The following is a 26,107-nucleotide window of genomic DNA, read 5'->3' on the forward strand; positions in this document are numbered from 1 at the left end:
TGCGCCCCCGCTCCCAGTCTGTGGAGCACTCTCCCTGACCACCTGAGGACACCACAGACTGTGAATGCTTTTAAAAAAGGCTTAAAAACCCTTCTTTAAAAAAAAAATGCCTTTTCATAGATATATGCATACTACTTTTGCCTATTAGGCTGTTGTAGTTTTTATGTTTATTTATTTGTATTATCTTTTTATTATTACTATTATTATTACTATTATTTTTTTAAATACACTTTGAGCACATTCAGGTTGTTTGCTTAATGTAAAGTGCTTTTTACAAATAACATCTATTATTATTATTATTATCATTACTTGCCTTCATTTTAAGCCCATTAACTATAATCATTTTACTGACAAAATACATTTCCCGCGGCCAATGTTTTCATATCCCTGGTTTCCCCACACGTCTGTCAAGAAGCATAATGATGTTATAATTAATACAGTCACATCATCAATAAAGTCCTTTAGCAACACCTGTTTAATGTAGCGTGTGGGACTCATGCAGCAGGCGGTGTGCTTCTTTTATTTATGTTTTCCCAGCTGCAGATAAAAAAATAAATAAACAAAAATGACAGAGCAACACTCTTTATGCAAATCTCATTTCACATGCATCTTATGCCCTGCCAAGCTTGCTTGACAGCCCACAGCCCCGATTGCGGGGCAAATGACAGTGCGGAGGCTTAATATGAGCACATTTCTCTGTAATAATAATGCGATTGAGCACAGTTTATGCACAACACAAAAGGGCACAAGACGAAGAGAGGTTTTCGGAGTCAAAGTGCAGACAATCAGGGAGCCTTATTTACTTCCCTGCTCGGGCACACTCAGAATTTTAGTCTCAATAGTGGGAATGCATCATATTTCAGAGGGTGAAGTTTTGCAAATAAACGGCCATAAAGAATAAACTTTTTCTCTCTGGCACTCATCGAGGGTGGACGCTCTCCTTTCCTCTCCTGCTTGCTTCTTTGTCTTAACTTTCTTCTTGCCTCTTTTTGCACTGCTCTGCAAACCAACATTGGAACTATCTCACCGGCCTCAACGATATTGACAAGATCTTGGGTTTAGAGCAGAGGTCGGCAACCTAAAATGTAGAAAGAGCCATATTGGAGCAAAAATACAAAAACAAATATGTGTGGAACCGCAAACAAAATAAAAGCCATATTACATATGGATAATGTCATGAGATATGAATTGAATTAAGTGGACTTAAAGGAAACCAAAAGAGCTCAAATATTCCTATAAATGAGGCATGATGATGCAATATGTACATACAGCTAGCCTAAATAGCATGTTAGCATTGATTAGCTTGCAGTCATGCAGTGACCAAATACAAACCCCGTTTCCATATGTTAGATGTAAATATAAACAGAATACAATGATTTTCAAATCCTTTTCAACCCATATTCAGTTGAATGCGCTACAAAGAAAACATATTTGATGTTCAAACTTTTAAACTTTGGGGTTTTTTTTGCAAATAATAATGAACTTAGAATTTCATGGCTGCAACAAGTGCCAAAGTAGTTGGGAAAGGGCATGTTTACCACTGTGTTACAACACCTTTTCTTTTAACAACACTCAATAAACGTTTGGGAACTGAGGAAACTAATTGTTGAAGCTTTGAAAGTGGAATTCTTTCCCATTCTTGTTTTATGTAGAGCTTCAGTCGTTCAACTGTCGTATTTTACGCTTCATAATACACCACACATTTTCCATGGGAGACAGGTCTGGATTGCAGGCTGGCCAGGAAAGTACCCGCACTCTTTTTTTACAAAGCCACACTGTTGTAACACGTGCTGAATGTGGCTTGGCATTGTCTTGCTGAAATAAGCAGGGGCGTCCATGAAAAGATGGCGCTTAGATGGCAGGGTATGTTGTTCCAAAACCTGTATGTACCTTTCAGCATTAATGGTGCCTTCACGGATGTGTAAGTTACCCATGCCTTGGGCACTAATGCACCCCCATACCATCACAGATGCTGGCTTTTGAACTTTGCGTTGATAACAGTCTGGATGGTTCGCTTCCCCTTTGGTCCGGATGACACGATGTTGAATATTTCCATAAACAATTTGAAATGTGGACTCGTCCGACCACAGAACAATTTTTCTCTTTGCATCAGTCCATCTTAGATGATCTCGGGCCCAGAGAAGCCGGCGGCTTTTCTGGATGTTGTTGATAAATGCCTTTGGCTTTGCATTGTAGAGCTCTAATTTGCACTTACAGATGTAGCCACCAACTGTATTTTAGTGACATTGGTTTTCTGAAGTTTTCCTGAGCCCATGTGGTGATATCCTTTAGAGATTGATGTCGGTTTTTGATACAGTGCCGTCTGAGGGATCGAAGGTCACGGTCATTCAATGTTGGTTTCCGGCCATGCCGCTTATGTGGACTGATTTCTCCAGTTCTCTGAACCTTTTGATGATATTATGGACCGTAGATGTTGAAATCCATAAATTTCTTGCTATTGCACTTTGAGAAACGTTGTTCTTAAACTGTTTGACTATTGCTCCAGAGAGCCACTAGGGTTTGTTTGTCTAATCTTGAACGGGTTTGTGCTGAAAACAAAGTTTTGTTGTACTTGTGCAATGACAATAAAGACATATCTATTTCAATACGAAATATTGTCTCTCATAGTTTAATGCCGTCGTTGTCACTTGATATCAGTGATGTTTAAATGGCTTTTATTGAATGTCTTTAAAACAGTTGCCAAATGCTGACGTAGTATAGACGTCCTCCAGACAGAAATGTAGTGAATGGTGATAACATGTAATTAAGCCTTCACACTAATTGTCATCATCGAGTACTTCCTTCATTGTTTAGTAATAAGAGCATGCATTCACCCTTTAATTAGATGCAGTTTGCATGGGGGAGGGGGGGGGGGGGGTGTAGTCGGGGAGGTGGAGAGTTTAGTTGCATTAACCGAAGAGACAGTAGTTTAGTTGCTGTTCACAGCTGCAGTAACAGTAGACCGACCACGTGTCCTCTTTTCCCCGGACATGTCCTCCTTTGCGGGGCTGTCCGGGAGGAGTTTCTTATATGCCTCAAATGTCCGGCATTTTGAGTTAAGGTTGCGTGAATTTGCAATGTACGTCCAGGGTTAAGAAGTGGTTAAAAACAAAGCAAATTGTGAAGGTGTGCCACAGCACTAACATTCGTGAGGGAGGGGCAGAGACAGAGAGAGTGAGATAGTTATGATAAACCGCATGCGTCGCCAGGCTATGCTTTTTATCGATAGATTTATCAGATTTAATTTTGTATTATCTATAGCAGGGGTGTCAAAAGTGTGCCCCGGAGGCCATTTGCCGCCCACAGCTAATGTTTTAAAGGCCCACGGCACATTCTAAAAATGCTATTAAAAACATAACAAAATTGATATAAAAAATCTTAAAGGTTGCGATGTTGACTAATAAAACAAAGCAGTTTTTTTTTCTTTCAAACTGTCATTGCTCAAAACATAATATTGAATCAAAATCAATGTTAATATGAATTATTGACATAACCAAAGTTCCGATTACGTCACATCAAATATTCAACTTTGAGGAATATTTTTGGTGAAAGATTATGCATATTTTGTGTGTTTGCCATTAAAAACATAATTTGTTCGGACAAAAAAGGGCGGAAAAGAAACAAAAAAACGACATAAAAAAAACTACAAATATTGAAATGAGGGATAGATGTGACGTTGATGTAGACTCCTGAGATTTAAGCATTAAATATAAAATGTTTTTATACTGAAATAAATACACCTACACTAGGCTGCTGCCCCCGCGATCCGACCTCGGATAAGCGGTAGAAGTTGGATGGATGGATTCTGATTATGTGATCGCTCCTCTCAGGGTTCTTTCAGCCACCTTGTGTCATGCCCAGGATATCATGTTTTGTTTTGGTCATGTTATGTTTTGTTTTTTGGACATTCAGTTCTTGGTTTGCACTTCCTTGTTTTCTTGGTTTCCATAGTAAGTCATTAGTTTCCACCTTGTCTCCAAGTCACGCCCCGGTCCTCAGATCTCACACCTGCTAAACTTTATCATAGTCATTATTTAAGCCATTCTGTTTCTGTCTGTACCTATACATCCCATATTCATCTGCTTCATGCCTTGCTGTTCGTTTTTGTCCACGCCGAGTATGTTTTGTATTGATGCCTCAGTGCAAGTTTTGTTTTTTCATGCCACAGTGTTTTTGTTTCATGTTTGTAGTTTGTAGCATTTATGCTAGTCTTTTGTTTTTTCATGCCACAGTGCAAGTATTTTTGTTTCATGTTTGTAGTTTGTAGCATTTATGCTAGTCTTTAGTTTTTTCATAGCCAAGGGTTTGTACCTCCTTGTGAGCGCCCTTTGTTTGCCTTTTTTGAGTTGTAGTGTTGATAAATCAAAATGTACCTTCCTTCACGCCTGGCTCGTGCCAATCATCATTTGCATTAGTGTTGTGTCTTTCGCAAACGATTTGTTCGTTCGGACAAATCTTTTGCGTGGGGGGGACTGAGCGAACGATTTGTTCACCGTGGATTAACGACATGAATCACTCAGTGAACGACAACGCTCTCGCTCTCTGCCCTGCTCGCCACAATGTCGTGCGTGATTCTCCTCCCGTCGCGAGGATATGTTTCATGCCATTGGCATCCGTTCTCCAAGCTAACGGCTAATGTTGACTCAAGCCACGTGAAAACAAACACACACACGCGCCCCGTCCCCATTATCTCAACACATACCATTTTTATTGCATATTTAAGTTGATATTTCCATTTTCATATTTTTAAATGTAAGCTACAGAAATTTTTGTTTTTATGTTGGCATTTCTGGCACTTGGTTTAATATTTGTTTTGTTTTATTCAAGGTAGCCTACTTATTTACTTTTCATTTGCACATTTAAGTTGATATTTTCTTTGTCCATCCATCATCTTCCGCTTATCCGAGGTCGGGTCGCGGGGGCAACAGCCTAAGCAGGGAAACCCAGACTTCCCTCTCTCCAGCCACTTCGTCTAGCTCTTCCCGGGGGATCCCGAGGCGTTCCCAGGCCAGCCGGGAGACATAGTCTTCCCAACGTGTCCTGGGTCTTCCCCGTGGCCTCCTACCGGTTGGACGTGCCCTAAACACCTCCCTAGGGAGGCGTTCGGGTGGCATCCTGACCAGATGCCCGAGCCACCTCATCTGGCTCCTCTCGATGTGAAGGAGCAGCGGCTTTACTTTGAGTTCCTCCCGGATGGCAGAGCTTCTCACCCTATCTCTAAGGGAGAGCCCCGCCACACGGCGGAGGAAACTCATTTCGGCCGCTTGTACCCGTGATCTTATCCTTTCGGTCATGACCCAAAGCTCATGACCATAGGTGAGGATGGGAACGTAGATCGACCGGTAAATTGAGAGCTTTGCCTTCCGGCTCAGCTCCTTCTTCACCACAACGGATCGATACAACGTCCGCATTACTGAAGACGCCGCACCGATCCGCCTGTCGATCTCACGATCCACTCTTCCCTCACTCGTGAACAAGACTCCTAGGTACTTGAACTCCTCCACTTGGGGCAGGGTCTCCTCCCCAACCCGGAGATGGCACTCCACCCTTTTCCGGGCGAGAACCATGGACTCGGACTTGGAGGTGCTGATTCTCATATTTTCTTTGTTATATTTTTAAACGTAGGCTACAGAACATTTAGTTTTTATGTTGGCATTTCTAGCTCTTAATTTATTTGTTTTATTTTGAAAGTATTTATTTTCTTTTTGTTTGCATATTTATGTTTACATTTTCTTTGCTACAGAACATTTAGTTTTTATGTTAGCATTTGTTAAGGTGGAACATTATCACAATTTCAGAAGGGTTAAACCAATAAAAATCAGTTCCCAGTGGCTTATTTTATTTTTTGAAGTTTTTAAAAAATTTTACCCATCCCGTAATATCCCTAAAAAAAGCTTTAAAGTGCCTGATTTTCGCTATCTGTGAAGCTATCGTCCATTTTCCTGTGATGTCATCCAGTGATGCCAATACGGACAGCACAGCAAGATATAGCGACATTAGCTCGGATTCAGACTCGGATTTTAGCGGCTTAAGCGATTCAACAGATTACGCATGTATTTAAACGGATGGTTGGAGTATGGAGGCAGATAGCGAAAACAAAATTTAATTAGAAACTGAAGCTATTGAGCGAATAGCTATTGACGCTATTCGGCCATGTTTGCCTTAGCATCGCAGGTAAAATGTGCAGACCAACGATCGGAAGTTTCGCATCTTGTGACACTGGATCAACTTAAATCCATCGATTGGTAAGTGTTTGTTTGGCATTAAATGTGGGTGGAGGGAAACGCTGGATGTAAATATAGTTTCAAATGTACATACAGCTAGCCTAAATAGCATGTTAGCATCGATTAGCTGGCAGTCATGCCGCGACCAAATATGTCAGATTAGCACATAAGTCAACAACATCAACAAAACTCACCTTTGTGATTTCCTTGACTTTATCGTTGGAAATGCATCTGCAGGTTATCCATACATCTCTGTGCCATGTCTGACTTAGCATCGCCGGTAAAATGTGCAGACACTTTGGTACATTCAATGGGGGTCTGGCGGCAGATTTCTTTGACTTTATCGTTGGAAATACATCTCGTTTGAGTGTCGCAGGATATCCACACAATCTTGCCATCTCTGTAGTAGCATAGCTTTCGTCGGTAAAGTGTGCGGAACAAATGACTGACCATTTCGTCGGCTTTCCCCACACCCCCGTATTTTGAACAAATTTCGTCCGATTTCTTGCCACTCTCGCATCTTTGGGCCAGTGGTGCAACTTGAATCCCTCCCTGTTAGTGTTGTAGGCATGATGTCTCCCAGGTTCCAGAAAATAGTCAAAAAAACGGAAAATAACAGAGCTGAGACGCGGTGTTTGAAATGTGTTTGAGAAAACGGCGGCTTTATTACCTAGGTGACGTCGCTCTGAGAGCGAAAAATAGAAAGCCGTTTAATTCGCCAAAATTCACCCATTTAGAGTTCGAAAATCGGTTAAAAAAAAACATATGGTCTTTTTTCTGCAACATCAAGGTATATATTGACGCTTACATAGGTCTGCTGATAATGTTCCCCTTTAAGGGTTTCCTAATTTAATATTTGTTTTTGCAGAGAGCGATTAACGTCTGTCGCCCTCTGGCCCACAGAACTGTAGCTGAGTGTTTCAGGCTCGCTTCACGAACCTACAAGAACTCACTGGTTGTCGCTGAGGACGTGAATCACGTTCGCGCTGCATTCACTCACTTATTCCGAATCAGGACTCGCGATTCGCGAACTCCTGACACAGAGAACCGACTGTGTCGCGGAGGACGACGTCACATTGAGGATCTCGTTCAGTCACTGTGCGTCGTCGTTCATTGGGTGCTGAGGGCTTGAGTCGTTCGCGAACTGACACACACCGAGATCTGCCGCTGGGGAAGCTGTTACTGACTGACTCATGATTTCGCAGAACTGCTGCTCCAGAAGTGATTCGGTGTACACATTTTTTGAACGAACCAATTTAAGGAACTGATTCTAGTGATTCAGTACAGTCAAAAGAACTGCTGATCCCATCACTACTTTGCATCGAAGAAACAATCCAAGTCCTAGTCCATGTTTGACACCTTGTACAATCAGAGCAACTCAAACAAGACTGAAAATATTCCACAAAGTTGGAGACATTGCAGTGCAGACCTGATACATATGTTCAGTCTGAGGACAGGTCAATGGGGGCCCCGAGAGGGACTAGGAATTGTCCCCAAGTACAACACGTCACAAATGACTCAAAGTTCATCCGAGTCAACCGAACACTGAGTGGCACTTTGATAGGCCTGTTCCGACTGACTCAGCCACATTTACTGCGATTACGTTTTCTGGGCGGGGCATGTTATGACGCCTTCAGAGGTCTGGCACCTCAACCCTCTGGCTTGCAAGCTAATTCCTCACAGATCTCGCGATTGGTGTCTTTCCTGTTTTTCCTTAGCGAGTTCAAGACTGGGATGCAATACACAAAAGGTGTAATTTACAGGTTAATGTTTCAAATCCTCTTTTATTCCAAAGCTGTTGATTCCGTCCAATCATCAAAGTGTATCTAATTCGATGTCGGAGGAAGCGCCGACGAATACGCGCTTGAAAAAGTGCCCGAGTCTTGTGTCTGTGACGAGCCTGGCAGAGCGTCAACATCAAAGCGGAATCAGTTGTCACCCAGGCGCCGGTTGGACAGTTACCTCCACTCAGACGGGGCTGCTTGTCATTTCCACGGCACATTCGCAGTGGCACAATCAAAAGTCAAACACGTCCAAACGCTGCCAAGGATTTCTTTTTTTCCTCACTCGTCATTTTCATTTCTGCCTTTCCAACCTCTCTATCGCCCCAACTCCTGGAAAACAAGTCAGGCAGATATGTTCGTGACGACTGAGTACGCCACTGGCCTTCAGACTTCACCCCTGTTTCTTTCTCGCTCCTTCTCGGGAGTCGACTTCTGTGTTTTCCGGACCATAGGGCGCACCGGATTATAGGGCGGACTACCGATGAGCGGGTTTAGTCAGGTCTATTTTCAGACAGAAGGCACACCGGATAGTGTGACTGCCATCATAGTGCAGTCTACACGTATGTCTTATGTGTGACTGCCATCAATCATATTGCAGTCTGCACGTATCTCTTATGTGTGACTTCCATCAATCATATTGCAGTCTGCACGTATCTCTTATGTGTGACTTCCATCAATCATATTGCAGTCTGCACGTATCTCTTATGTGTGACTTCCATCAATCATATTGCAGTCTGCACGTATCTCTTCTGTGTGACTTCCATCAATCATATTGCAGTCCACACGTATCTCCTGTGTGGCTGCCATCATATTGCAGTCTGCACGTATCTCTTATGTGTGACTGCCATCATATTGCAGTCCACACGTATCTCCTGTGTGGCTGCCATCATATTGCAGTCTGCACGTATCTCTTATGTGTGACTGCCATCATATTGCAGTCTACACGTATATCTTATGTGTGACTGCCATCATATTGCAGTCTACACCTATCTTCTATGTGTAGCTGCCATCATATTGCAGTCTGCACGTATATATTATGTGTGACTGCCATCATATAGCAGTCTACACCTATCTTCTATGTGTAGCTGCCATCATATTGCAGTCTGCACGTATATATTATGTGTGACTGCCATCATATAGCTGTCTACACCTATCTTCTATGTGTGGCTGCCATCCTATTGCAGTCTGCACGTATCTCTTATGTGTGACTGCCATCATATTGCAGTCGACACGTATCTCTTATGGGTGACTGCCATCATATTCCAGTCTACACCTATCTTCTATGTGTGGCTGCCATCATATTGCAGTCTACATGTATCTCTTATGGGTGACTGTCATAATAATGCAGTCTATACATATCTCTTATGTGTGACTACCATCATATTGCAGTCTGCACGTATATCTTATGGGTGACTGCCATAATATTGCAGTCTACACATATCTCTTATGTGGCAGTCTACATGTATCTCTTATGTGTGACTGCCATCATTTTGCAGTCTACACCTATCTCTTATGTGTGACTGCCATCATATTGCCGTCTGCAAGTATCTCTTATGTGTGACTGCCATCATATTGCAGTCTATACATATCTCTTATGTGGCAGTCTACATGTATCTCTTATGTGTGACTGCCATCATTTTGCAGTCTACACCTATCTCTTATGTGTGACTGCCATCATATTGCAGTCTGCAAGTATCTCATGTGTGACTGCCATCATATTGCAGTCTATACATATCTCTTATGTGGCAGTCTACATGTATCTCTTATGTGTGACTGCCATCATTTTGCAGTCTACACCTATCTCTTATGTGTTACTGCCATCTACTGGTCACACTTATCAATAAACCATATACCAAATAAAACAGCTTTGAGGTCGGTAAGCACAACCAAATGTTTTCCGTACATTAGGCGCACCGGGTTATAAGGTGCCGTGGAGGGAGGTGTGGCATGCGGGCCTGGCCGCGGAACGGGGTGTCCCAGGACCGTCCTCGAAGACAGTGACAGGTGCGTAGATGGCCCAGGTGGGCCTTGTTATCTAATCACCTGTCGCCTTCATTAGCAGCAGCCGTAACAAGATGAGTAGTTGGGAGTTGGATGCAGAAGGAAAAGACTTGCACTATTTCTGAAAATAAAACAGTGTTATACCCGGAATTCCTCGCTCTCCTGGCAGTGTGTGGTGGTCCGAAGAACCCACTAGAGGGCAACTTCTACAGGCGCACTGTTGAGTTTTGGGAAAATGAAAGGATTTTAGGTGCGCCTTATAGTCTGAGTAATGCGGCATTTGACCAAAGTGTTCAGGATTTGCCACCATTGTGCGGATAGGTCAGGGGCAGGTCACCCTCCCTCGGCTATTAAGAAAGAAAAGGCTATGCCCCGCCGTCTGCACACCCTCACTCCCAGCCTGCCCTCATCTCGGACCACTCGGCACGCCACCCCCCTCAAGACCAGAAATGCTCCGGAGGTCAGCGGCCTATTTACGAAGACACTTGGCTCTCCGCAGGGGGGGGCGAGATATCCTTTACAAGAGGCGCCGTCATCTGGACGGTGACTAATGAAGCTGTCCGGGTGACAAGTACAGACGAGCGGCCTCGGGCTGATCGGGGTTGCATCGCCCCGCTTGCTAATGACACCGACTCTCCCGTCTCCTGCCTCAGCAAGTTTTCAAAGTGGCGTCTCATCACATGTGGGGTTCGGAGGCTCGAACACGTCGGCCTTTGTTTTGTTTTGTTTTTTGGTATAAAATCAAGCTGAGGGCCATGTAGTCACTGGCAGCAAGTAGCTGCAAACACTGAATTCCCATGTCCTGATGCTCCATTGGCAGCCGCACAAAGCAGGGAGATGAATGAGCCCAAACAGCCGCATGAAACATTAACACGGACGCCCGGTCCCGTGGGAGGAGCAGCCAGAATTAAATGACACAGTTTTTGGAAGATGAATGAAATCCTTATGATATCTTTGTGGATGAAACTGTGCCTTCACAGGGAATATCATAGTTAATGAATCCGGAGATGTTCACAAGGCACTATTTTTATAAACATCATAAATGTGGGGTCTAGGGATGGGTACAGAATTTTGCACTTTTATGGGTACCGAAGCGGCCGGAATGAGAATCAGCACCTCCATGGTTCTCTCCCGGAAAACGGTGGAGTGCCATCTCCGGGTTGGGGAGGAGACCCTGCCCCAAGTGGAGGAGTTCAAGTACCTAGGAGTCTTGTTCACGAGTGGGGGAAGAGTGGATGGTGAGATCGACAGGCGGATCGGTGCGGCGTCTTCAGTAATGCGGACGTTGTACCGATCCGTTGTGGTGAAGAAGGAGCTGAGCCGGAAGCCAAAGTTCTCAATTTACCGGTCGATCTACGTTCCCATCTTCACCTATGGTCATGAGCTTTGGTTTATGACCGAAAGGATAAGATCATGGGTACAAGCGGCCCAAATGAGTTTCCCCTGTCCCTTAGAGATAGGGTGAGAAGCTCTGTCATCCGGGAGGATCTCAAAGTAAAGCCGCTGCTCCTCCACATGGAGAGGAGCCAGATGAGGTGGTTCGGGCATCTGGTCAGGATGCCACCCGAACGCCTCCCTAGGGAGGTGTTTAGGGCACGTCCAACCGGTATGAGGCCACGGGGAAGACCCAGGACACGTTGGGAAGACTATGTCTCCCGGCTGGCCTGGGAACGCCTCGGGATCCCCCGTGAAGAGCTGGACGAAGTGGCTGGGGAGAGGGAAGTCTGGGCTTCCCTGCTTAGGCTGCTGCCTCCGCTACCCGACCTCGGATAAGCGGAAGAAGATGGATGGATGGATGGATGGGTACCGACCGAACACAGTCAGTTTTGATTGATTGATTGATTGGAACTTTTATTAGTAGATTGCACAGTACGTATTTCGTACAACTAACCACTAAATGGTAACACCCAAATTTAGGGATGCACCGATTAATCGGTAACCGAATATATTCGGCCGAATATGGCAAAAAAAGCCACATTCGGCCTTCGGTGGAATGAGTTAAAAACAAGGCCGAATAGTGGCGTGTGACGCAATTTTTGGACGCGGTGACGTAATCAACCAACGTGCGGTGACGCGGTGACGTTGGGATATGTTGTGTACCTGTATAAGTGTACACAACATATTGAGGGTTGCAGGTTCGATTCCCGCTTCCGCCATCCTAGTCACTGCCGTTGTGTCCATGGGCAAGACACTTTACCCACCTGCTCCCAGTGCCACCCACACTGGTTTAAATGTAACTTAGATATTGGGTTTCACTATGTAAAGCGCTTTGAGTCACTAGAGAAAAGCGCTATATAAATATAATTCAGTTCAGATCAGAACACAATAAGCAGATTTTCCAGAATTATCCTAGTAAATTTGTCTAATAACATCTAGAATCGCTCTGCCGTCTAATTTTTTTTTTTTTTTCCTAGTCCTTCACTCTCACTTTCCTCATCCACGAATCTTTCATCCTCTCTCAAATTAATGGGGAAAAGATTTCAATAAGCACACACTTATTGAGATTTAGTGGGGCCTCTGTTTACATTATTAGCCTGTTGTGTAGGCCACCTGTATAAGTGTATGAGGTTACAAGCACACACTTATTGAGATTTACTTGAGCCTTCTGTTTACATTATTAGCCTGTTGTGTAGGCTACCTGTATAAGTGTATGAGGTTACAAGCACACACTTATTGAGATTTAGTGGGGCCTCTGTTTACATTATTAGCCTGTTGTGTAGGCTACCTGTATAAGTGTATGAGGTTACAAGCACACACTTAATTGAGATTTACTTGAGCCTTCTGTTTACATTATTAGCATATCTACTGTGGCTAAGCAGACTTTTGCTAAAAGGACAATAATTCATTTGTTGTGGGTTTATCCACTTTAATGCACTTTTTTTTTTTTTGGAATGCATGTTTTGTTTGAAGGCCTAATATAAATGAAAAACTTTGTGCTTTTTTTTTTAAAAGCAAAGGCTACTGGATTATAAAGAAAAATGTCAATATTCAATAAAAAATTACTTTATTTGAAAAACATGTCTAAAGATTTATTGTAGGATATTTATGGAATATTTAAAAAATGGTGAAAAACTGCATTCATTATTCGGTATTCGGCCTTCGGCTAAGCGTTTAAATTTTATTCGGCTTCGGCCACAAATTTTCATTTCGGTGCATCCCTACCCGAATTGTCATGTGTTTGTGATCATGTTCTGTTTCCTTTGGTTATGTTTTGTTTTTGACTCCATTAGTTCCTGTTTTTGCGCACCATGGTTTGTTTTTGTTTCCATGACTACCAATCAGTTCACTCGTTCTCACGACTCATGCACCTGATTCAATCGGACTCCTGGATAGTACTTATTCCTTCAGGAGAGTTCTTTCATGCACCTGTTGTTAATCACCACATCACCATCTAAGCCTGTTTAGGGCACGTCCAACCGGTAGGAGGCCATGGGGAAGACCCAGGACACGTTGGGAAGACTTGCCTCGGGATACCCCGTGAAGAGCTGGACAAAGTGGCTGGGGAGAGGGAAGTCTGGGCTTCCCTGTTTAGGCTGGTACCCCCGCAACCCGACCTCGGATAAGCGGAAGAAGATGGATGGATGGAAAGATTGGCAGGTTCAACTTAATGGCAAAGACTACGACAACGTTGTCTGTACACCACAGCCATGCAAAGTTACACTTACAGATGTAGCGACGAACTGTAGTTACTGACAGTGGTTTTCTGAAGTGTTCCTGAGGCCATGTGGTGATATCCTTTACACACTTATGTCGCTTTTTGATGCAGTACCGCCTGAGGCATCGAAAGTCCATAATATGATCACTTAAGTGCAGTGATTTCTCCAGATTCTCTAAACCTTTTGATGATATTACCTACTGTAGATGGTAAAATCCCTAAATGCCTTGCAAAAGCTTGTTGAGAAATGTTCTTAAACTGTTCCACAGTTTGCTCACGCATTTGTTAGCAAAGTAGTGACCCTGGCCCCGTCCTTGTTTGTAAATGACGGAGCATTTCATGGCTTTTATAGCCAATCATGGCACCCACCTATTCCCAATTAGCCCGTTCACCTGTGGGATGTTCCAAATAAGTGTTTGATGAGCAATACTCAACTATCTCAGTCTTTTTTCCCCACTTGTGCCAGCTTTTTTGCAACACGCTGCCGGCATCAAATTCCAAATGAGCTAATATTTGCAAAAAATAACAGTTTTCCGGTTTGAACGATCATTGTTACTTTAAGTTTAACTTTAACTTTAAATATCTTGTCTTTACAGTCTATTCAATTGAATATAAGTTGAAAAGGATTTGCAAATCATTGTATTCTGTTTCTATTTACCATTTACACCAGGGGTCGGGAACCTTTTTGGCTGAGAGAGCCAAGAAGCCAAATATTTTAAAATATATTTCCGTAAGAGCCATATAATATTTTTTTTTAACACTGAACACAACTAAACACGTGCATTTTTAAGTAAGACCAACATTTCTAGAGTATAATAGGTCTCTTATTCTTTGTAATAACATTGTTATTCTGAAGCTAACTGTGGAGGGGGCGTGGCCTGCCGGCCTGCAGTGAACAGGTGTGCCGGGACCGGCCTCTGAATAAGCGACAGGTGCGTAGACGGCCCACCTGGGCCTTTTTATCTAATCACCTGTCGCTCTGTTATAAGCAGCAGCCAGGAGGAGAGACGGGGCTGGAGCTGGAGCCAGAGCGCGAGCGAGAACAAAAGAGAAAAAGACAATTGCTGGAAAGCAACTGAGACACTTATTGAAAAATAAAACAATATTGTAACCCTGAAAGAGGCTCTCATGTCGGTGCTTGGTGGTCTGAAGAACCCCCAGGAGGCCAAGCCCCACACTAATCAATAATAAATAAATAACTTCTTACCATTAACGCAACTTCTTGAACAGGTGCGGTAGAAAACTGATGGATGGATTAAAAATGCATGAGAATGTTTTATATTTTGAACACGCCTTCCGCCCGATTGTAGCTGAGATAGGCGCCAACGCCCCCCCGCGACCCGAAAAGGGAATAAGCGGTAGAAAATGGACGGATGGATTATTATTAACACTGTGATTACAAGTGGATTCATTCATTACTTTTCATGTTAAGCAATGTCAGCTCAGATTCATCCGAGAGCCAGATGCAGTCATCAAAAGAGCCACATCTGACTCCCGAGCCATAGGTTCCCTACCCCTGATTTACACAATGGTTCTGGTGTTTGTACACAAATAGATGCAAAAGGCATCAATTGCAGTTTTGCAGACTGTATGGCAACACAGATATTGAAATAGAATCAAATGTCAACAATCACTGCCTTAAATGACGTCCTTACAGATCCATGACAAATGATCCGTCACCAGTTCTCAGTAAACAAGACATCCGCGCACACTTTGATGGAAATATTTCAACACTTACGGACAAAACATTCCATCTGTTTATGCCCCCCCCCCACCCCCCGCCCCCCCGCCCCTTCCATAACGTGATTTATCAGGCATGGGATTTGGTCTTTAGTGATTCTCTTCATGCCTTTTAGTGTTGGGGGTTTTGTCCTATAATGTGCATATTTCTAAATATATCTAGTTTCCTAGAGAGGCAGAAAAAAAAAAAAGAGCACACTTATTCTGTCATCCCCCCACCCCCCACTCCCCCCTCCCCCCAACCTGCAGCGCTTATAGCTCAACACCAAGGATAAGAGAGAATATTTAATTCTGGAAGATAAAAAAAAAAAAAAAAAAAAAAACTCCGAACCTGACTTGAGTATGCATCCAGGGAGCCCCCCCCCCACACGCTGCTTTCCCTCTCCAGCTCACCTGCTATGCACATTTGCGTGGAAACAATACAAAATATTTAGACTTTTGCAGAGCTTTTCCAAAAAAAAAAAGAAAAATGGAAATTGGAATGTCCTTGCATAATTCATCCGCTCTTTGGTTGGTTGCACAGCACAGTGCTTTTCAACCTTTTTTAAACCGTGGCACATTTTTTTCCGTTGAAAAAATGCGGAGGCTCACCGCCAGCAGAAATTAGAAAATGAAACTCAGCAGCTGATATTGACAATAAAAAAGTATTTGTCGCAATTGTTGGATATGACTTTAAAGCATAACGTATTGTCTCAAGCCATGATTTATTTGCCGTTTTTTGCTGTTTTCCCGTGTGTAGTGTCTTGCGCTCCTATTTTGGTGGCTTTTTTCTCTTTATTTGGTGTTTTCCTGTAGCAGTTTCATGTCTTCCTTGACCGCTATTCCCCACACCTTCTTTGTTTTAGCAATCAAGAACAGTTCAGTTGTTTTTATCCTTCTTTGTGGGGACATTGTCGATTGTCACGTCACGTTCGGATTTACTTTGTGGACGGCGTCTCTGCTCCTCAGTAAGTCTTTGCTGTCGTCCAGCATTCTGTTTTTGTTTACTTTGTAGCCAGTTCAGTTTTAGTTTGGATCTGCATAGCCTTCCCTAAGCTTCAATGCCTTTTAGGGGAACTTACGTTTTTGTTTATCTTGGATTTAAGCGTTAGGTACCTTTTTACCTGCACACTGCCTCCTGCTGTTTCTGACATCTACAAAGCAATTCTGCTGCCACCTACTGATATGGAATAGTATTACACGGTTACTTTGCCGATTTCCAGACAGTGCAGACACTCAACAACGGCACATTATTTGCGGATTATAATTACTGGTTTGCCAAAAATATTTTTTAACCCAAATAGGTGAAATTAGATCTTCTAGTGTGCCGCGGGACAGTGGTTGAAAAACACTGCTCTAGCAATACTTAAAATATTTGTGTTGAATGCCATCAGCTTTTTCAAGTTGTAGGAGCCTAAATGCTATTTATTGGTTGAAAAACACTGACATAACAGATGATAATGAGCCCTGCAGCCCCCTCTACCCCTGTGCCGTCAATCCACTCGGCCATTATTTCAAAACGTATCATGAAAATTAACATTTATTAGTTTGGATTTTTCGGCTGTTTCCAAAAAATAAAAAAAAATAAAAAAGAGTGACAGCCTTGTCTGTCGGCGTACTCCTCAACTGCAATGCACGGCCTTTGTTCTATTTTTTTAGGAGCCTAAATATATAAGTTAATTTACATTTTATGGAAGATGCTTTATGTGTATTCAGCCAAAAGGGGACTATTTACTTCATTTAAGCAATACGAAAATGTATATATTGCGTGCTTTTACGCAATATTGTTGAGTGTAAGCACTCAACAACGGCACATTATTTGCGGATTATAATTATTGGTTTGCATAAAAAGTATTTTTAAGCCAAATAGCTGAAATTAGATCATCTCCCACAGCACATCAGACTACATCTCACGGCACCGCACAATGGTTGAAAAACACTGGCATAGCAGATGATAATGAGCCCTGCAGCCCCCTCTACCCCTGTGCCGTCAATCCGCTCGGCCATTATTTCAAAACGTATCATGAAAATTAACATTTATTAGTTTGGATTTTTTGGCTGTTTCCAAAAAAAAAAAAAATAGTGACAGCCTTGTCTGGCGGCGTACTCCTCAACTGCAATGCACGGCCTTTGTTCTATTTTTTTTTAGGAGCCTAAATGCTATTTATTTATTATATATATATATATATATATATATATATATATATATATATATATATATATATATATATAAGTTAATTTACATTTTATGGAAGATGCTTTATGTGTATTCAGCCAAAAGGGGACTATTTACTTTATTTAAGCAATACGAAAAAGTATATATTGCATGCTTGTACGCAATATTGTTGAGTGTAAGCACTCAACAACGGCACATTATTTGCGGATTATAATTACTGGTTTGCATAAAAAATATTTCTAACCCAAATAGGTGAAATTAGATCATCTCCCACCGCACATCAGACTGTGTCTCACGGCACGCCAGGGTGCCGCGGCACAGTGGTTGAAAAACACTGGCATAGCAGATGATAATGAGCCCTGCAGCCCCCTCGACCCCCTGTGCCGTCAATCCGCTCGGCCATTATTTCAAAACGTATCATGAAAATGAACATTTATTAGTTTGGATTTTTCGACTGTTTCCAAAAAAAAAAAAAAAAAAAAAAAAGAGTGACAGCCTTGTCTGTCGGCGTACTTCTCAACTGCAATGCACGGCCTTTGTTCTATTTTTTTTTCTTCGAAGAATGGTGGGAAACGGGGGAAAAAGAAAAAAAAAAGAAGCTTAGCTGCAATACAGAAAAACAATAATATGGTATGCGCACACAAACTAATCATGTTTTCCACTCTCAATAGAGAGCGGGACAAAAAAAGTGAACCGTCCCCCCCCATCCCCCCCACTCACCCTTTGTCTGTAAATATTATGGTTCAATGAGGGGGTGAAAAGAAAATGCACCCTTTGGGATTGCGCTACTTAACTTCCTATACGTTTATTTTTTGGTTGCATAGAAACTGAACAGAGAGGTACTTTTCCCCATCGAGTTTTATGTCAAGTGACACCACCCCAAATCCCATCTCCAACATATGGAAACTCTTAAAAAAAAAAGTGACAGAAGATATAAAGTGGACCACAACACCCGTGCCAATGGATGGAGTACAGACAAGGCAGTGTCGGCAGCGCAGTAAAAAAACCTTCCGTCACACACTGTCAGAATGTTTCCATGCACTAAATTAGTCTGACTTCTCAAATCATTTGCTTTCTTCTACTTTCACACCTCCATGTGAAGTCGGAGTTTCCATGCTCTATGCCAGCGATTGTTAAACTGTGCTACGACACAGAATCCCTTGATTAAATTAAAGTACAGGGTTTTGTTTTCCTGTATTCACACAGTGTTATTATTCTAACAGTGAGTAAAGTTACAAATAAGTGTTTCATGAGCATCCCTCAACGTTCTCAGTCCGTTTTGCCACTTGTGCCAGCTTTTTCGAAGCATGTTGCAGGCATCAATTTAAAAATAAGCATAATTTGCAAAATATAACGTTTTCCCGTTTGAACATTAAATTGTCTTGTCTTTGCAGTCTATTTAATTGAATAAAAGTTGTAAATAATTTGTAAATCATTGTATTTTGTTTTTATTTACGATTTACACAAAGTGCAAACTTAATTGGTTTTGGGTTTTGTAGGTCCACCGTTTGCAAAAACAATTTGAAATGTGAACTCGTCAGACCAGGGAACACTTTTCCACATTGCATTAGTCCATCTTAGATGAACTCGGGCCCAACAAAGCCGGCGGCGGTTCTGGGTGTTGTTGATAAATGGCTTTGGCTTTGCATAGTAGAGTTTTAATAGGGAAAAGTCGATGGGGAAAAGTAACACTCTATTCACACAGTGTTATTGTTCTAACTGTGAGTAAAGTTACAAATGAGTGTTTGATGCGGATTCCTCAACGTTCTCAGTCTGTTTTGACACTTGTGCCAGCTTTTTCGAAGCATGTTGCAGGCATCAATTTAAAAAAAGGCATAATTTGCAAAAGGAAAAAAAAAGTTTTCCGGTTTGAACATTAAATTGTCTTGTCTTTGCAGTCCATTTAATTGAATAAAAGTTGAAAATAATTTGTAAATCAATGTATTCTGTTTTTATTTACGATTTACACAAAATGCAAACTTAATTGGTTTTGGGTTTTGTAGGTCCACCGTTTGCAAAAACAATGTGAAATGTTGACTCGTCAGACCAGGGAACACTTTTCCACATTGCATTAGTCCATCTTAGATGAACTCGGGCCCAACAAAGCCGGCGGCGGTTCTGGGTGTTGTTGATAAATGGCTTTAGCTTTGCATAGTAGAGTTATAATGGGGAAAAGTCGATGGGGAAAAGTAACACTGTATTCACACAGTCTTATTGTTCTATCTGTGAGTAAAGTTACAAATAAGTGTTTGATGAGCATTCCTCAACGTTCTCAGTCTGTTTTGCCACTTGTGCCAGCTTTTTCGAAGCATGTTGCAGGCATCAATTTAAAAAAAGGCATAATTTGCAAAAAAAAAAAAAAAAGTTTTCCGGTTTGAACATTAAATTGTCTTGTCTTTGCAATCTATTTAATTGAATAAAGGTTGAAAATAATTTTTAAATCATTGTATTCTGTTTTTATTTACGATTTACACAAAGTGCAAACTTAATTGGTTTTGGGTTCTGTAGGTCCACAGTTTGCGAAAACAATGTGAAATGTTGACTCGTCAGACCAGGTAACACTTTTCCACATTGCATTAGTCCCCTTTAGATGAACTCTGGCCCAACAAAGCCAGCGGCGGTTCTGGGTGTTGTTGATAAATGGCTTTGGCTTTGCATTGTAGAGTTTTAATGGGGAAAAGTCGACGGGGAAAAGTAACACTGTATTCACACAGTGTTATCGTTCTAACTGTGAGTAAAGTTACAAATAAGTGTTTGATGAGCATTCCTCAACGTTCTCAGTCTGTTTTGTCACTTGTGCCAGCTTTTTCGAAGCATGTTGCAGGCATCAATTTAAAAAAAGGCATCATTTGCAAAAAAAAACAAAAAACGTTTTCTGGTTTGAACTTTAAATTGTCTTGTCTTTGCAGTCTATTTAATTGAATAAAAGTTGAAAAGAATATGTAAATCAATGTATTCTGTTTTTATTTACGATTTACACAAAGTGCAAACTTAATTGGTTTTGGATTCCGTAGGTCCACAGTTTGCAAAAACAATGTGAAATGTTGACTCGTCAGACCAGGGAACACTTTTCCACATTGCATTAGTCCACCTTAGATGAACTCGGGCCCAACAAAGCCAGCGGCGGTTCTGGGTGTTGTTGATAAATGGCTTTGGCTTTGCATAGTAGAGTTTTAATGGGGAAAAGTCGATGGGAAAAAGTAACACTGTATTCACACAGTGTTATTGTTCTAACTGTGTGTAAAGTTACAAATAAGTGTTTGGTGAGCATTTCTTAACTTTCTCAGTCTTTTTTGCCACTTCTGCCAGCTTTTTTGAAGCATGTTGCAGGCATCAATTTAAAAATAAGCATAATTTGCAAAAAATAACGTTTTCCGATTTGAACATTAAATTGTCTTGTCTCTGCAGTCTATTTAATTGAATAAAAGTTGAAAATAATTTGTAAATCAATGTATTATGTTTTTATTTATGATTTACACAAAGTGCAAACTTAATTGGTTTTGGGTTTTGTAGATCCACAGTTTGCAAAAACAATTTGAAATGTGAACTCGTCAGACCAGGGAACACTTTTCCACATTGCATTAGTCCATCTTAGATGAACTCGGGTCCAACAAAGCCGGCAGCGGTTCTGGGTGTTGTTGATAAATGGCTTTGGCTTTACATAGTAGAGTTTTAACTTGCACTTACAGATGTAGCAACCAACTATAGTTACTGACAATGGTTTTCTGACCTGTTCCTGAGCCCATGGGGTGATATCCTTTACACACTGATGTCTGACTTCTCAAATCATTTGGTTTCTTCTACTTTCACACCTGTATGTGAAGTCGGAGTTTCCATGCTCTATGCCAGCGGTTGTTAAACTGTGGTACGACACAGAATCCCTTGATTAAATTAAAGTACAGTGTTTTGTTTTCCTTTATTCACATAGTGTTACTGTTCTAACTGTATGTAATGTACAGTGGCCAAAAATATTCATACGAGGCGCACCTAAAATCCTTTTTTTCCCCCTCAAAACACGACTAATGTACGGAATAATTCTGGTTTTGCTTACTGACCTCGAAGCTATTTTATTTAGTACATTGTGTAATGATAAGTGTGACCAGTAGATGGCAGTCAAACAAAAGAGATACCAGACTGCAATATAATGGCAGTACCGCACAAAAGATACGTGTAGACTGCAATATGATGGCAGTCAAGGATAATAAATATGTGTAGACTGCAATATGACTCAAGTAAACAACACCAATATTTTGCATGTTCCATTGAAAATATAGAATATTGCACTTTAGGGGATGGCGTAGCGTGGTTGGGAGTGTGGCCGTGCCAGCAACCTGAGGGTTCCTGGTTCAATCCTTCTACCAACATCGTCATGTGTATTGTGTCTTTGAGCAAGACCTTCACCCTTGATCCTGATGGTTTGTCGTTAAGGTCTTGCATGGGAGCTCCCCCCCCATCGGTCTGTGAATAGGTGAATATAGCAATAGTGTCAAAGCGCTTTGAGTTCCTTAAAGGTAGAAAAGTGCTAAATGTATGTGGCTCTTTTGATGACTGCATCTGGCTCTCGGATAAACCTGAGCTGACATTGCTTAAAACGATAAGTAATAAATAATTCTACTTATAATAAGTGTTAAAAATAATGTTCAAAACATAAAACGTTCTCATGCATTTTTAGTCCATCCATCCGTTTACTACCGCACCTGTTCAAGAAGTTGCGTTAAGAAGTTATTTATTTATTATTGGTTAGTGTGGGGCTTGTCCTCCTGGGGGTTCTTTAGACCACTGAGCACCGACATAAGAGCCCATTTACAATATAGGGTTACAATATTGTTTTCTTTTTCAATAAGTCTCTCAGTTGCTTTCCAGCAATTGTATTTTTCCCTTTCATTCTCGCTCGCGCTCTGGCTCCAGCCCCAACCCCGTCTCTCCTCCTGGCTGCTGCTAATAACAGAGCGACAGATGATTAGATAACAAGTTTCAGGTGGGCCATCTACGCAGCTCTCGCTGATTTCGAGGCCGTTCCTGGCACACCCCAGTTCGCTGCAGGCCGGCGGGCCACGCCCCCTCCATAGTTAGCTTCAGGATATAACAATGTTATTACAAAGAATACGAGACCTATTATACTCTAGAAATGTTGGTCTTACTTAAAAATGCATGTGTTTAGTTGTGTTCAGTGTTAAAGAAAAATATTATATGGCTCTTACGGAAATACTGTTTAAAATATTTGGCTTTTTGGCTTTCTCAGCCAAAAAGGTTTCCGACCCCTGCTCTACTCTCAGATAAATCCTAGCTGACATTGCTTAACACGATAAGTAATGAATAATCACAGTTTCAAAAATAACGTTCAAATTTTAAAACATTCTCATGCAATTTAATCCAACCATCCGTTTTCTACCGCACCTGTTCAAGATCTTGCATTAAAGGTAAGAAGTATTATTGGTTAACTTTTATAATAACAGTGTTGTTAAAAAGAATAAAAGACTTATTATACTCTACAAATGTTGGTCATACTTAAAAATGCACAAATTTAGTTGTCTTCAGTGTTGAAAAATGCTATATGGCTCTTACGGAAATACATTGTGAAATATTTGGCTTAGTGCAAAGAACGAGATTCCTCTACAGAATCTCCTCTCTGGTAAACAAAAGCACCTTGAGGATTCTAGCGGGAACTCTCATTCAACCCTTCTTTGATTACGCTTGCACCTCCTGGTACCCCAGCACCTCCAAAACCCTCAAATCTAGACTCCAAACATCCCAGAATAAGCTAATCCGGTTACTTTTAGACCTCCACCCCAGATCACACCTCAATCCAACCCACTTCTCCAAAGTGGGCTGGCTCAGGGTGGAGGACAGAGTAAAACAACTTGCACTGAGCCTGGTCTATAAAATCCGCTACACCTCCCTGATACCGAAGTACATGTCAAACTACTTCCTTAACGTAAATGACCGCCATAACCACAACACCAGGGGGAGCTCCACAAACCACGTTAAACCCAGATTTCGATCTAACAAAGGTCTTAACTCATTCTCTTTCTATGCCACATCAATGTGGAATGCACTCCCAACAGGTATAAAAGTAAGTGCATCTCTATATTCCTTCAATGCTGCTCTAAAACAACACCTCCAGGCAACTTCAACACTTTACTAATACCCTCCTCCATTCACATCCCATCTCCCCGGATTATAAACAACTCAAATGTACTTCTAATGTATATACTTGTTCTTATGCTATGTGAACTCACTATGTTCTCTGCTGGCTGTACATATCCTACTAAATAAGACCTACACTGTTTCAATGTCCACATTTCTCTGTTGATGCAATTGTTGATGACTGAAGTTCTGATATCAACCAAAGCTCCTCATCCCACCCCCCGGATTGTAAATAATGTAAATAATTCAATGTACATACTATGATGATTAACTTGTGTGATGACTGTATTATGTTGATAGTATATATTTGTACCATGAATTGATTAACGTGGACCCCGACTTAAACAAGTTGAAAAACTTATTGGGGTGTTACCATTTAGTGGTCAATTGTACGGAATATGTACTGAACTGTGCAATCTACTAATAAAAGTATCAATCAATCAATTCATGGCTGTCCAGGGTGTACACCGCCTTCCGCCCGATTATTCCAAAAGGGAATAAGCGGTAGAAAATGGATGGATGGATGGGCTCTCTCAGCCAAAAAGGTTCCCGACCCCTGACTTAAAATGCTATTGTCATAAATATGGACTCACCAACTCAGCTTCTACAGTCAAACACAGCTTCATGACAAAGAACCCGGCCCTGGAAGTCGGCTCTATAAAGTTACAAAATAGGCATGAAGTTTAAAAAAAAAAAGTCAGCACAATATTTCAGGTGAAAACAAGGTTTAAAAGCTACCTCGAGCAGAAATGTAATCGATCTCTCAAGTCCTGTCTCCTGGCTACTTCCTGCTATCGGCTTGCAAGCGCCACTAATTGGACCGCGGCGGTCACGTGACAAGGGAGGGGTGCGCAGAGTTGCCAAAGATAAACTCGAGCAAGAGCATACCAGTCACTTTCGGCTACCGGTATATACCTACAGCTGATTGGACTGTGGCGGTCACGTGACTAGGAAGTGAACAAAGAGTAAATAGAAAGGCAAGAGGCTAATAGTCTCCGCAAATGTATTTGACGCCTGCGTTACACATGGGTCACTTACACGCCAAATTTCTTCTCCCCTACAAAAACCTTCACCCCCTCATTTACTTCCGGGGTCATGATTAATACAGACGTTTTGTTAACGCTATATTATAAAAATAAAACACTATATCAGGGGTAGGGAACCTATGGCTCGGGAGCCAGATGTGGCTCTTTTGATGACTCTATCTGGCTCTCGGATAAATCTGAGCTGACATTGCTTAACAGGATAAGTAATGAATAATTCCACCTGTAATCACAGTGTTAAAAATAATGTTCAAAATATAAAACATTCTCATGCATTTTTAATCCATCCATCCGTTTTTCCACCGCACCTGTTCAAGAAGTTGCGTAACTGGTAAGAAGTTATTTATTTATTTATTATTGGCTTGCCCTCCTGGGGGTTCTTCAGACCACCAAGCACCGACATGAGAGCCTGTTTCAGGGTTACAATATTGTTTAATTTTTCTCTTTCGTTCTCGCTCGCGCTCTGGCTCCAGCCCCAACCCCGTCCCTCCTCCTGGCTGCTGCTTATAACAGAGCGACAGGTGATTAGATAACAAAGGCCCAGGTGGGCCTTCTACACACTTGTCGCTGAATTCGAGGCCAGTCCTGCCACACCCTATTTCGCTGCAGGCCTGCAGGCCACGTCCCCCTCCACAGTTATTTTCATAATAACAATGTTATTACAAAGAATAAGAGACCTATTATTCTCTAGAAATGTCGGTCTTACTTAAAAATGCATGTGTTTAGTTGTGTTCAGTGTTAAAGAAAATATAATATGGCTCTTACGGAAATACTGTTTAAAATATTTGGCTTTTTGGCTCTCTCAGCAAAAAAGGTTCCCGACCCCTGCGCTATATTATAAAAATACAGACGTTTTGTCAACGCTATATTATAAAAAACAATTAAAAAACAATTTACAAACACAAGCTATGGGATGACATAAGAGGAAATGTGACCCCGGAAGTAAATGCGTCATCCCATAGCTTCCACTCATCCATTTTCTACCGCTTATTCCCTTTTGGGGTCGCGGGGGGCGCCGGCGCCTATCTCAGCTACAATCGGGCGGAAGGCGGGGTACACCCTGGACAATTCGCCACCTCATCGCAGGGCCAACACAGATAGACAGACAACATTCACACACTAGGGACCATTTAGTGTTGCCAATCAACCTATCCCCAGGTGCATGTCTTTGGAAGTGGGAGGGGCCTATCCCCAGGTGCATGTCTTTGGAAGTGGGAGGAAGCCGGAGTACTCTTAGGGAACCCACGGATAGCTTGTGTTTGTAAATTGTTTTTTAATTTTTTTTTTTATAATATAGCGTTAACAAAACGTCTGTATTTTTATAATATAGCGTTTTATTTTTATAATATAGCGTTAGC

At 41.7% G+C, this 26,107-nt stretch overlaps 1 long non-coding RNA gene across 1 annotated transcript; it reads right to left on the reverse strand.

Moving 5' to 3' along the window:
* Positions 1 to 232: 232 nt before the first annotated feature.
* LOC133536504 (uncharacterized) lies at positions 233 to 24,545 on the reverse strand. Its single transcript, XR_009802475.1, has 3 exons — positions 24,445 to 24,545; positions 24,300 to 24,361; positions 233 to 1,078 (listed from the first exon to the last, which is right to left on the reverse strand). It is a non-coding gene; the product is annotated as an uncharacterized LOC133536504 (long non-coding RNA).
* Between the last annotated feature and the right edge of the window lie 1,562 nt (positions 24,546 to 26,107).

The sequence above is a fragment of the Nerophis ophidion genome, linkage group LG17 (assembly GCF_033978795.1).
Source record: "Nerophis ophidion isolate RoL-2023_Sa linkage group LG17, RoL_Noph_v1.0, whole genome shotgun sequence".
Taxonomy (NCBI): domain Eukaryota; kingdom Metazoa; phylum Chordata; class Actinopteri; order Syngnathiformes; family Syngnathidae; genus Nerophis; species Nerophis ophidion.